At 37.3% G+C, this 14094-nt stretch overlaps 1 long non-coding RNA gene across 4 annotated transcripts in view; it reads right to left on the bottom strand.

The window, feature by feature from the left end:
* Positions 1-1911: 1911 nt before the first annotated feature.
* The window catches only part of LOC132306113 (uncharacterized), a 28123-nt gene continuing 15940 nt past the window's right edge, over positions 1912-14094 (bottom strand). Inside the window, exons 4-5 of one of the 4 annotated variants that reach the window (XR_009481821.1) lie at positions 4145-4552; positions 1912-3995 (exon numbers count right to left, since the gene is read on the bottom strand). This is a non-coding gene — a long non-coding RNA (uncharacterized LOC132306113). Of the gene's footprint in view, positions 3996-4031; positions 4553-14094 lie in introns of those variants that run through there. The other 3 variants (XR_009481823.1, XR_009481824.1, XR_009481820.1) reach the window with 3 other exon arrangements.

Raw genomic sequence — 14094 nt, 5'->3', positions numbered from 1 at the left:
GATGGTTGTAACTTCCAGAGACAATAGTGCTGAATGCAAAAATAAAAATTCAGTATATATTAATTTAAAACAACGTGTCTAATTTTTTTTTCTTTTTCTTAGGGGGTCCGATGGTTACTCCAAATCTTTTATGGAGTATTAAGTAGTTCGATCCCTATTTATGATTTCAAAAAATAAAAATAAAATAAAATGACTTCATATTGCACCATGCAAAAAAAGAAAAAAAAAAAAAAAGAAAAAGAAAAAGAAAAAAAGAAATCAATTGATAAACCGTTCGCGCGGTTTTTGGTCTTACGCCATTCGATAGACTCTTGCGGGTGTGCCAGAGTATTTGTACAAAACACTCAAAATGTTGATTCAAACACTAGCCTATTCCTTTTTTCGATGACTGACTCTCAGGCGATTGTGTGGGAGAGAGACTAGTAAGAACTCCCAACAAGATTCTTTTATGCCTTGATGCAAGGACTTTTTATCAAGTGTTAAAAGAAATAAAAATACAATGATTGAAGAAATTGGAATGAACATGCTGAATGGAAATTGACTTTAAATGAAAAGGGCTGAATGAAAATAGATGGCAAGAATTCAATCGATTGCTATTGAATTGAAAACAATTTGAATTGAAATGTGTATAATTAAAATGAAGTAAAGCAAAATGCAGTGGCAAGAATTTAATCAATTACCAGTAAAGGAAATGACAAGAATTTAATCAATTGTCATTGGATTGAAAACATTTTGAATTAAAATAGCATAATTAAAACTGGCAGAATGGAAATTGACTGAAAGAAATGCAATAAAACAAAATGTCGCAGCAAGAATTTAATCAATTGCCAACTAAATGCAATGACAAGAATTTAATCAATTGCCATTGAATTGAATGACATTTTTAATTGAAAGGTGCATAATTAAAACAGGTAAAATGGAAATTGCATGGAAAGTAAAGGAATGAAATAAACTGGTTGAATTAACATGACGCGAATCTTATCAAAGATTGGCCATTGAATCCGTTTGCTTGAAAGAAAATGACTGATAATGTAAATAGCATAATTAAAGCATTGCAAAAGAAGAGTAAACTACTTGAACTTAAATTCTTTGAATGAAAATTGCCGTAAAGAAATTGATAGAAAATGACGTAGAGTCAATTGAATAAGAAATGCATGTTTTGTGGATGGTGCTGGACCAATTGAAATAGAATTACAATACATCTTTTTATAGAAGTTTTAAATCAACTTATTTCCTAATTAATTGCTCTGAAAATCCTCCTTTCCTTGATTTTCTTTATTCTGTGATTCAAACTAGGTCAACAACCCAGTAATCTTTTGTTTCTTATCTTGTCTTGCTTCTTGCTTCAGTAGAAAAAACCCTAGTTGCAAACTCTCTTTGATCTAGTCAAATGTAAGTTGCTAGAATGCTGCTGAAAAGTTGCCAATACCTAGCAACTTCCGTCCTTAAACTTTGCACCCGTAGTTTCCTTAAAAGGCCCAATAGCCATTTGTAGTTTTTACCCATATATTCACACGGCTGCCCTCCTATTTCATAGGGATTTAATTTCCTTTCTCTTAACTAAATCCATATTTCATAGGGATTTAATTATTTCACCCTCACAGTAATTCCTTTAAAATGAACTACCCATTTGAATTTAACTTAAAATCTCGATTGTTATATTCTAGCAACATCCTTATTGATAAGGTGGCTGAATATAACTCCCTAAATTTTTTCTTAATGTTTCTTTGTTGGCCGATTTCCTTTTAAAACATAATAAACACTTGTCGGCTCCTCATTGGTCCATGTCACCACTAAAGTGGCTACCAAGTTTTGGTGCCAAAATAAACTAACAAACCTTAAAGTAAAAATAAGCAATATACCAACAAAATGAGATAATTCTTTTTAATAGAAGAAAAATTCAAATGATAAACAATATAGCACTAGTGTTACAAGTAAAATAATTCTTTTTATTCCACTTCGGTTTTTGCTTAGCAAAGTGCAGATTAAAATTTTAATTTTGAAGAAAATAAAAGCTCACACCAAATCACTAAAAACACATGCTAAAATAAGAAGAGAAAGAAACAGAGCAAGTTTAAAGAAAGCGGATATATTAAAAAAAAATTAGAAAAAAAAGGAGAAGCAGAAGAACCAAAAAAACGTCAAGAAATCATTTCACGTATTACGAAATTTTGACGAATATTACAAAGAATGTGATTTGGGGGACACTGTAAGAAAATTTCTCTATTTATGGTTTCCTTTTTGCAAGTTTGACAGGAACTTGCTTTATTTATGATGTGAATATGCTATATGCTTAAATGCTTCATAGAATGAAACAAAAATTAGTTGAAAATCTTTGCTTTTAAAAGGGTAATGCCCCAAGAATGCTTATTGAAAAAGTTTTGGATTGTGATTCCAGATTAGTCTAAAAGACATGTAACAATAACTTCAAATCCTCTTCCAAATTTTGATTCTAAACTTTTAAAAGACAAGATGTAATTTCAACATTTAGTTTCATTTAACATCAGACAAATCGAACCCAAAATAAGAAAAAGTTTTTTTTTTTTTTTTGGGAGGGAACAAAACAAAGTTCAAGAGGGATATTTATTTATTTTATTTTTATTTTTCACATTCAATGGAGACCTTTGGGCTGTCAAATTTTGTTCACAAGCTCTCACACCCTTGTGAAATCTGATTGAAATGGATCAAATTGACCATGTGAAAGAATTGAAACAAACTACACAAAAAGAAGATCAAGTTGGTACCCAGGACAAGCAATATGAGGTGCCCAAACTAAAAATTTTAATGCACTGGTGTAAGAAAAAGAACAAATCAATTGATAAAGTGACAAACGTTGTGATTATCTACTCAAATTTAAAGTAAAAATAAAGCTATATACTAATAAATGAGATATTTTTTTTTAATAGATGAAAAAATCAATTGATAAACAAGATAGCACTACTAGAACAAGTAAAATAAGTTGAAAGAATTCACTTTTTTTTTTTTTTTTTTTTTCCCGATTCCACTCATTTCAAGTGGTCTTTAGTTTCTTTTCCAAAATTTAAACCTGCATCATTAAAATTGAGGCACATTAACATATTAGAAACTTGACGTTGAAATGTGAATATTTTATTTCATAATTTATGCTAGACTAAAATAAGAACAGTAATATACAACTACATAGACAAGATGCAAGATACACACAGAACTTTTGTACCAAGATTTACGCCAGAAATTTAATTTCAAAGATGCAGATAATACAAGATTCATAGATTTGTAACAAAAAATAAAAAATAAAACCAACTTATACATTACATGCATAGAGATGATTGGCTGGCTGTTGGAGAGAAACTTTTGCTTGTGGGAAAGACATTTTTTAGAAGCAGCGGACAGATTAGGTAGGTGGGTGAGAGATGAGAAGTAACTTTTGCATCTTAAAAGGGCTTCTAATATTCCTTTTCTGTCAAGAACATCCTTATCTAATTATATTGTTTACGCTGTTGGTGAGATTCATTTGGGAAAGGCTTTAACTTTGAAGAATGTCATTATGCCAACCACTCATATCAGTGGGAGAATTCTCCAAATCCCTTTCCATGTCGCATAGATAATACTCCAGGTCTGGAAAGTCATTAAACTTACTAACCATATTGTATTGATCTTCACTATTATGAAAAATAGGACAGTTTTTAACAAAAAACCATAGTTCTTTAAGCTCGACAACTGTGTTGCATGAGGGCAGTATCTTCAAAATCATTTTCTCGAACAGTATAATACAATTGCCATTCAACTCACAAGTATTTTTCTCAATCTCTTCCATTTGGCTCATTGCATCAGCGGCATTTTGGACCAACTTCAACAAATCAGTGATGTCACCCCGCAAAGCATCCAAAGGATCTGCTTTGTAGACTGGTATAAACAGTTTGATATCTCAAGAATCTAGGACGGTAACCCCGTCCAAGAGATTACCGTAATAACCATCTACCTCTATAAAATTATCCAAGCCATTTATTATCCCTCTGCAAGTCAAAGAAAATTAGATTATGGATGGACACTTCTGTAACTAAACTGGTGAGTCACATGGACAAAAAATGAATAAAGAAACGGTTTAATTACTTGAATGCTTTCACTACTAAGACCTTGAAGAGAGATAAAATAAACACTATACTTGAAAGCTTTGTAAAAACGATCTCCGGGCCCAATGTATAACCCTGTCGTGGGGTCTTCAAGGAAGAGATCTGGGGGACCATTACAAAGCCAGGTAGAAAATGGTCGGCCAAGTTTCTCAATTAAAAGACTACGCAACACCTTTCTGTTTGATTTTGATTCAGAATTCAGCGTCTCAATTTCCAGACTTGTCTCCTCGTGACTATAATATACCTTGGAAATGAATTTATTTGCATACTTCCTTAACTTTGTTTGCAATACGTCTTCCCTAGGAATAATCATGCTATGAATAACTGAGATATCGACAAGGTGTTGTTATGAATTCTGTAAGTTTGCAGTTTCATTTGTGGCATCCCTATAGTATGATGACCTTTTAGTTTCTGTCCAATAAACTTTCCCTGTCCTTACCCTGGGAAAATTTGTTGTGACATACAAGAAATTAAAAAATAAAAAATAAAAAATAAAAAATAAAAAGAGAAGAAGAGGAAGAAGAAGATAAAACTACACATTTAATACCATTTTCCAGATTATAATTTGGCTAGCCGGACATGAAGAAGAGAGGATGGGGAAGAGAAGCCTGAAATGTTAGTTTTTTATAAAGCATTGTATTAAGCTTACTATTCAAACATTCAGCATAATGTTATTCAAATACAAATCCAAAATCATTGAATACAGAGTGTTAGAGAAATCATACAACATGCCGAAGTTGTGATCCGTGTAAGGATCCTTCTAGCAGAATGATGAAAGGAAAGCTTGAAAAAGGGAAGTAACAAATATACAACATAAAACTTCAGAATGCAGTATCTACAATTGATAGGGCAAGAAATTCATGTGCATAAGCTTACAATAATAATTACAGTTTATTGAATGTTCCTAGGGATGGCAACGGGGGCGGGTTTGGGCGGATGTACCCTCCCCTGCCCCCGCAACCATTTAAAAACCCCGCCCCCGTCCCCACCCAAAACCGCAAAAACAGGGGAACTTTCCACCCCATCCCCGTAACCGTAACATTTTTACCCCGTGAGTACCCGCCTTGCCCCGCCCCGTTTAAGACCATAATTTAATTAATATATAGTGGTAAATATATATATTGATAAAATAAGGGTACTTAAGTAATTTGCCTATGTAAACGGGGCGGTGCAGGGCAACCTACCCTTGCCCCCGCACCAAACCCGCGCAGGTTTTTATTGCATCAAACCATCCCCACCCAAATAAGCAAAACGGTCCCCCAGAACCGCCAAAAACAGGACCGAGTGAGGCGGGTAACCGCGGGGGCAGGTCAAATTGCCATCCCTAAATGTTCCTATGGCTGTCATTAATCAGTTGCAGAAGCTCTGTAGGAATTTTATGAGGGGTGGTATGAAAAATTCCAAGAAAATGCACCTTCTCAGCTGGGATTTGTTTTCTAGAAGTAAGGCTGAAGGGGGCTTATTTTGATCCTGCTTTGCTGTATGAGTTTCAAACTTTCAATACATTACAAAAATAGAAGTTTAACATTAATAATAAATAAGTCCAAAGTTGACCAAAATAACAAGCTGGCGTGGTTTTGATTGTGGCTTCATTTGATGTCTTTGATTTTCTCTTTTTCACCCTCCCAAATTTCCAATACTGTCTAAGAAGTATGTGTGAAGAAAATGAAAAATATGCTCAGTCAAAGAACAAATAAAAAAATTGAAGATAATGAACATGTCCAACAATTGCAAAAAGTGAAGAAAGATCAGAACTTTAGCTACGAACGCGAAAAAAGAAATGAGAAAGCTGAGGAAGGCAAAATGGAATTTTGAATCTCATGTTACATGTTTTCTTGAATTTGATATAAGGACAACGTAGAATTCACATGAATCCTTCTCCAAATTGTATAACTGTGCTGAGCTTATTTTAGTGTGTAAATATTGGTTTTTTTTTTTTTTTTTTCTTTGCTTACATTGAATAAATAACCAAAAACAAATAAAAAATCTCAGCAAAATGGTTTTTTTTTTTTTTTTTTTCCTTTGCAAGCTCATTTAACGTTTTTCTAAACAACCAAAAACAAATAAAAAATCTGTAGTACCGTACTCATGTCAACTGCAGACCGATGTTGATGATGGAGGACGGTGGCATGACGTTGACTACAGAGGAAGGATTTAGAGGCGTTGGTGTGTATCGACGATTTGAAAGAGAGGAAGGGTTTGGAAATTAAAGATTGAAAGAGGACGGCGCTTTGGACCAACTTTTGGTACTTCTAGTAAGGGTTTAATATGTTTAACATGTGAAATAAATTATTTATTAAAGAAATACTAATAAATATTTAATCAAGAAAATTATTAATTAATAAAGAAAATTATTAATTAATAAAGAAAATTATTAATTATTTATAAAATGAAATAATTAATAATTTTACATGAAAGACAGAAAGAGTGACTAAGGGAGGCGCTTTAGACCAACTCTTGCTACTTATAGTTATGGTTTAATGAATATTAATAGTGTGTATATATAATTATTAATAGTGTGTAAACATACTTATAAAATGAATTATAATTTAGGGTAAAGTATACTAACACCCCCTGAGGTTTGATAAAAGGACACTCAGATGAAAATTAGGCTATTTTGGGACAAAGACACCCCCTTATCAAATTTACAATCCAAACAGAGCTTAAAATTCGGTGAAAAGTCAATTTTACCCTTCACTATTTAATTAATTATAATTATAAAATATCAAAATAATTAAATGACTAAATTACCCTTGCCCCCTCTCTCTAAAATACAGCGTTTCTCTCTCTCTCTCTAACATACATTGTCTTTCTCTCTCTATACACAGCCACAAAGAATAGGCACACTCTCTCTCTATACACAGCCGCAAAGAAAAAAATAGACCAAGAAAGAACAACACAACAAATTTCTTCAGTGTATATATATGAAACGAGTGGTATATATATATATAAACACAGAAAAAGAAAATTGGGTATGGCTTTTGGGTGTTAATTTTCAGGTGGGATGGTGTTGAAATGAGTGGTGGTCGGTGGTGGTGGTCCGGTGATGATGCTGGTATATAGGGGTGTGGGAGCGAAGCCAATTGTGTGGCGGTAGTGGTGGTGGTGGGTGTTGTGGCGGCGGCGGCTGCAGTGGGTATTGAAGGAAGAAGAGGATTGTAAGCGCGTGAAGTCCACGCGATTTGCAGATCTGAAAACCACCGTCAGCGCCTTTGTTGCAACCACCGTCGCCGCCTCTGTTACAACCACCGTCGACACCTCTGCCACCGACGACATCATCATCATCTAATTCACCAGTGTTATTCTCCTTGACGACAACTCGTCGCCGCCCGTCGCCGCCTTGTATGTGTGGATATATATATGTTTGTATCTGTATACACACGCACACATATATGTGTGTGGATATATATGTGTATATGTGTGGATATATATATGTGTGTATGTGTCTATATGTGTGTCTATATATATGTGTGTGTGTGTCTATATGTGTGTATATATATGTGTGTGTGTGTCTATATGTGTGTTGGTGTTGCAGGAGGAGAGAACCGAGAGAGAAGAGAAAAGGAAAGAAATAGATTAGTAAAGTTAGAAAGGTCATTTTAACATTTAAATTAGTCAATTTAAAAGTTAAAGGGCAAAAATGTCAATTCATTACCATTGGGGGTGTCTTTGGTAAGTGTATCAAACTTGAGGGGGTATCTTTGTCCCAAAATAGGATAAGTTTCATTTGTCTGTCCTTTTAGCAAACCTCAAGGGGTGTTAATGTACTTTACCCTATAATTTATATGTACTTACTGTTAGAAATTGTGTCTCAAATTCCTATTCTAATTAGGATTCTATTTTAGAGTTGTATTCTATTAGGTAATTTCTTATTTGACAAGTCTTTGCCTCTAAGGAATTGTAATCATTGTCCAACAAGGAATTATGTTTGCAACTCTATAAATAAGTACATATGTTTTAGGTTGAGACTTATGAGATTGAGAGAGATGTAATCTGTAATACCCCGTATTTTATTAAAGAGTTTAGTTTATTTAAAAAAATTCAATTATGTGAGGATTTCTTTACTTATTATTGTGCATGCTACATTATTATATTAAGTTCATTTAAATGTGCATGTAAATTAATTGTGTATGTTAAAATAGTAAATTTATTCATTTAATTATGCATGTATTATTATTAATAATTTTATTTGTTGGTTATGCTTATATTAATCATTATTAGTTAATTAAAAGTATTATATTTGTGTTATAAAGTATTATGATGATATAATGTATTATTTTGTAATAATAATAATAATAATTATATTAGTTTAATAATAATAATAATTATAATATAATAATAATAATTATAAAAGTTTATTAATAATAATATTAGTAATAATAATAATAATAGTTATAATAATAATAATAGTATTAAAATCAATGTCATGATGAAATTAGAGATTAGGATAGAATTTCATTAATGTGTATGGGTAGACTTAAAGCCATATGGTTGGGAATGTGGTTAATTAAATACAAAAATAGATATTTGTAATATTTATATTATATAATTTGTATATAAATTAGCTAGCCTACCTTAGAAGGAAAGAAAGGGAGTTAAACACAAATTATAAATTCTAGTGAGCCATTGTAAAAGTGTGGAAAGGAAGAGAGAGAAAGAAAGGAACTTGGACCGGTGTAGGGAATTTACCCGACTACGCGCAACCGGCGGATTTATTTTAAATCCAAAAAGGCAAGTTATTATCTACTTTTCCCCTTTGAATTAATAAATTAATTGTTTAGTTTATTTTTATGCATAGAGCCAACGTTAGGAGGTTAATAAATTATTAATGTTATTTTATTAAATTAATGAAATTTTAATTATATAGGATGGTATATATTTATTTAATATCCTATGAAATTAATAATGGCCGAAAATAATTAAATAAGGCGTTAGGGATTTTTCTAGAATTTTCTAGATTTTTCCGGGGCTTTTCTGCAATTTCCGGCGACCTTCCGGCGAGTTTTCCGGTCGTGGGCAGTGGGGGAGATGACCGGAGTAATCCGGTGTGATACGGCGCACTATAGTTACTGTGCGCATGGATATCCGGCCGTTAGATGAGTAACTAATCAGCAGATTGATTCGGTGTAGTCCAATACACCATAAGATGGTGCACGCGCGAACCAGGACCCTTGGATTAGAAGAACTAAGATAGAATTATCCAGTGTAGCGCACCCACAACAAGTCCATGCAACCACCGAATCAGGAGCCGCTGCGTCAGCAAGGTACCATTAGTGCGCGCGTGGCAGCGCGTGCGCGCGCGTGGAACGCTCCAGACGCGCGTGGGAGCGCGTGCGCGCGCGTGGCTGATGCCAGACGCGCGTGGAGGCGCGTGGGAGAGTGCGAAAGCTTGGCGGCGCGTGTGGGGAGCTCTGAGAGGCGCGTGGGGGCGCGTGAAGGGCCTCTGCAGCTGCTGGAAAAGTCCAGAATACCCCTAGGGACTGTTTTGTCATTACCAGGACATTCACTATACATTTTGGGGCCTCGGGTTGGCATTTTTAGAATTAACGGGACATTATATTATTATTTATTATTTTATTTCTCGTAAACTATTATAATTGTCCGATTAATATTTCTAAATATTAATTGTATCAGTTAAAGTGCGAATCGCTAGTAAACATATGTAATTAATTTAACGACTATTAATGGTATTATTTTATTAAACTGTAATAACCATTAATGTTAAATTAATTAGTACTTGGTTTTATTCATATAAATAACCCATTATATATTATGGAATATTTATACTGTTAATTGTATATAAACCATGATTATTATGCTGTGTGCATTTCAGGAAATAAATGGACTGTTTAATTATGTCACATTTATATTATATGGATGAGTTGCCATATAGAACCATGTGAGCTGGCTAATAAGTTTAGACTCATTTATACCTTATGCATTCGTTGCGATAGACAGATGTGTGGCTGTCGGGGTATGTGGTTTAATATTATTGGCATGTGTTGCCTAATTGACATACTCGGTATATTTATTAATATTGTTGGCATGTGTTGCCTAATTGATATGCTCAGTATATTCATCAGTACTTTGAGAGGTGTTATCACTGTGTAGTTCGTTATAGTCTGTGTTGCCAGTACCGTGCACCATGTATAATAGCTGATTTCCCGGGTAGGGAGAGGCGACACTTGACCACCTAGTGTGAGTCTAAGTGATCACCGTCTATTCTGGTTGAGGTCATGTTATACATCGGATAGTTCCCGTAGGATGTATACAGATATAGTACTCATCCGATTCATAATGATTAATTTATTTGATTCTCTGATTTGGGTCATAGTGGAGAGGACTTGCTCGTGGGGTTGACCCACCATTGTTGTTATTTCAGGATACGGTCAGTATCCGTTCCAAGGTTGAGGTTAGCAGTGTGGGACCACCATCCGAACTCATCTACTCTTACGATCCAGTTCAGGGTAGAAGTTTTACGTATTACTTCAGCTTCAGTTTTTATTTACTTTTGACGTTGAACTCTCAGGTTTATATTTAGGGATCCTTGACATAGGATTTCCAAGTTGTAATGGAGTACTGTATTTAAATAAAGGATGGATGGATGTTGTATTATTTAGTGTTCCTTTCCTGTCTAAATTCTTTTATTATCATCATTTTGTATTCCATGCTTGTATATTGCCAATTGTTTTTGATATCCCTCGTTTTTCGTGTATAAGCCTGATCAACTTATGCGTGGAAAATGTGGGGGTGTTACAGTTGGTATCAGAGTATTCCAGGTTCGAGTGTCTTAGGGATCTGTGATTACTATACTTCCGCGTTGTGTATTCTGATAATTAGAGCCTAAGTATTAGGGTTCTTTGTATTCTTTTAGTCGGTCCATTATTGAGGAGGCCCCGGACGACATGGGCCGGATCCGACTCGCAAACACTACATTCAGTTCATACAGCTGGTTCGGCCCATATAAAGACACTGCCATATGGGCCGAACGCGAGTAAGCCCATCAAAGGTGACCAGGACTTATGGAGGAATAGGCCCAGATCCAGCAATCAGTAAATATCTTGTAAATATCTTGTAAATATCTTGTAAATATCTATAAATAGGATAAGGAATGGAAAGGAAGGGGATCTTTTTGGGTTGAGGTGTAAGAATTCTAGAGAGATAAAGAGGGGAACGAATTTCTTGCATCTTCAATTGGCGCCGTCTGTGGGAAACGCATGGAAGTTTGGTTGATCAATGAGGAATATCGAATGGATTCAAACCAATTCGGTTGATCGAGACTCGATCTTTGGGATTTGGATCCAGATCTGAGCGATTGTGACCTACTCTGGAGGAATTACAATTCTTGAAGCTTTGGCAGGAGTGACTTCAGATCTACGCAACAACGAGTTGTTCGATTGTGGCAGGATCTGACGGATTTAGAGTTCAGACAATTCAGATCTCGTAAACAGTGAGCATAATTCGGAGAATTAGAAGCCAGATCTAAAAATTCCTACTCACGAAGCTCGGATCTACTCGCGAACTTGAGATTAATGCCTTTACTCCGTTCGGGAATAATGATAGGTGAAAGCTCCAATCCGATGGAGGCTGTCCAGCAAACAAAGCTTGAGGAGTTGATGAACTTGATTGAAGCTCTCAAAAAAGAGAATGCAGAATTGAAAGCTGGAATGCAACATCGGCAAATACCTGCGGTTTCGCATCCACTTCCAGTTGGAGAAGGAGGTGTTCAATCTAATATCGCGCATCAAGGCGAACAGGACGAGAACAATCAGTCAGCTCACCACCGTGATGAAAGGATGATGGACAATTTGCCGCCAAATGTTCGTCGAGTTGAAGATCACGAAGGATCGACTCACGTTGATCCGCAGCGGGAAAGGTTCGACCGAGAGGAAGTGATGGAGGTTGATCGCCGTCGAGTAGCGTCGCCTTGGCAAAGAGAGTTCATAGAGGAACGGTCGTTCGATCCGTCTTACCGGCCCTCCATGGTTACTATCACTCATCACGGTTCGGAGGGCAGAACCGTAACTCACAGAGCTACCGCTGGACTCCAGAGAGAGAATGAAGCTCTCCGATCCGCAGCTCGGACGGTGGATTCACCATTCACTGACGAGATCTTGAATGCCCCGCATCCAAGGAAGTTTGCTATGCCAGTCTTTATTCTGTTCGACGGAACGACCGATCCGATCGATCATGTGTATCATATCCAGTTGAAAATGGCCCTGAATACGGAAAACGACTCTTTAATGTGCAAATGTTTCCCTACAAGCCTAGCCGGACCGGCGCTCAGCTGGTTCAAAAACTTGCCTAGGAGCTCCATTGGTAGTTTCAGAAACCTGTGCGATCGGTTCATAAGCCAGTACTATGGGAACAAACGCCCGCCGAAGGACATCTCGAGCCTATTCACGATGAGGCAGCACAAGGATGAACGTCTCCAGGCCTTTCTTACCAGGTTTAATCTCACTAAGAGTATGGTGATCGAATGCCACCCTTCTACGGCAGTTCAAGCCTTCAAGTTAGCCATGACACGCGGAACTCCGTTTCACACCAGTCTGGTAGTGAACACGCCGACTACTATGGATGAACTCAATGAAAGAGCCGATGGCTTTGTGCGCCTAGAAGAAGAGGAGGCAGCTAATGCTCGGACAACGTCGCTTGTGTCGACCGAGGAAAAGTCCAAGGCAAAGATCAGGCAGAAGCAGGCTCAGCCGCAACGTCAGACCTCTTGGAAGGCAGAAAAAAGGTCCAGGGAGGAAGAGCTGATTACTCCGCTGAAGGTCACTCTGGCGAGGCTGTATCAGGAGAACAAAGATAAGTTTCATCCACCACTGCCAATTAGGCAACCCCTCGAACAGAGGGATAAAACTAAACATTGTGCTTTTCATTCTGATTTCGGTCATCAGACTAACGAATGCAGGAACCTGAGGAGGCAAGTGGAGATGTTGATAGCTAGAGGGGAGTTCGCGAGTTATGTTCAAGGTTCGGCGATGGAGCAGAATCGACCGGTGGAACAAATAAAAAGGAGTCATAAACAAAGCTCCCACAATTCACAACCAGTTCGTATAATCAATGCTATCCATGGTCGACCCGAGCCTAGTGAAGAGTCAGATGAGCTGCTCCGGGTGCGCCTGCGGCAGGCGCAGATGAAGAAAAGGGTCGGCAGTGTGAATACTCTACACCAGCAGAGCCCGTCGACGCAGATAAAGTTCGACTGGACAGACCTGCAGCGTGTTCAACTGCCTCATGACGACCCGTTGGTAGTCAGTTTGACAGTGGCAGATTGCTTGGTGCGCAGAGTTCTGATCGATCCTGGGAGCAGTGCGAATGTCATGCCGAGGGACACATTTGACAGGCTCGAGATTAAACCAGAGAGGCTCAAGCCCACTGGAAATCCCTTGTTAGGGTTCGATGGGAAGAGGGTGGAGCCCGTCGGGATGGTGGAAGTGGAAGTTCAAGCTGCAGAACGAGCTCTTATGGAAACTTTTGTGGTTGTGGAAATTCACCCCTCGTATAATCTCCTGATGGGAAGAGGATGGATTCACAGAGTCCAAGGTGTACCCTCAACTCTGCATCAGGTCATGAGGTGCCTCGGACCCGATGGAGATAAAGTGATAGACATTCGGGGGGATCAGGTCGCAGCCAAAGAGTGTTATTCCGTCACACTAAAGCATGCTGGGAAAGGAAAGGCGCCCGTCCGTTCGGCAAGCCCCAGATAGCAATTACAGGAACCTCCGCTCGAGCAGAATAGGGTGGAGGAGTCAGTCGACTTGACCGAGGAGCCCCTTCTGGATGTGCAGATCGATCAGTCCAGGCCAGAACGAACTACTAGAGTAGGTATAAGACTGACCAGAGAAGAGCAGCAAGAGCTAGTGGATTTCTTGTCCCACAATGCCGACGTATTTGCATGGAGTCACCTAGACATGCCTGGAATTAGTCCCTCTGTATCCTGTCATTCCCTGAATGTCAATCCCAATTTCAAACCAGT

This window comes from Cornus florida, unplaced genomic scaffold, assembly GCF_030987335.1.
Source record: "Cornus florida cultivar Cherokee Brave unplaced genomic scaffold, ASM3098733v1 CherokeeBrave_3.0.0_Hap2_Chr05, whole genome shotgun sequence".
NCBI lineage: Eukaryota > Viridiplantae > Streptophyta > Magnoliopsida > Cornales > Cornaceae > Cornus > Cornus florida.
This window is presented reverse-complemented; position numbering and strand designations above follow the sequence as displayed.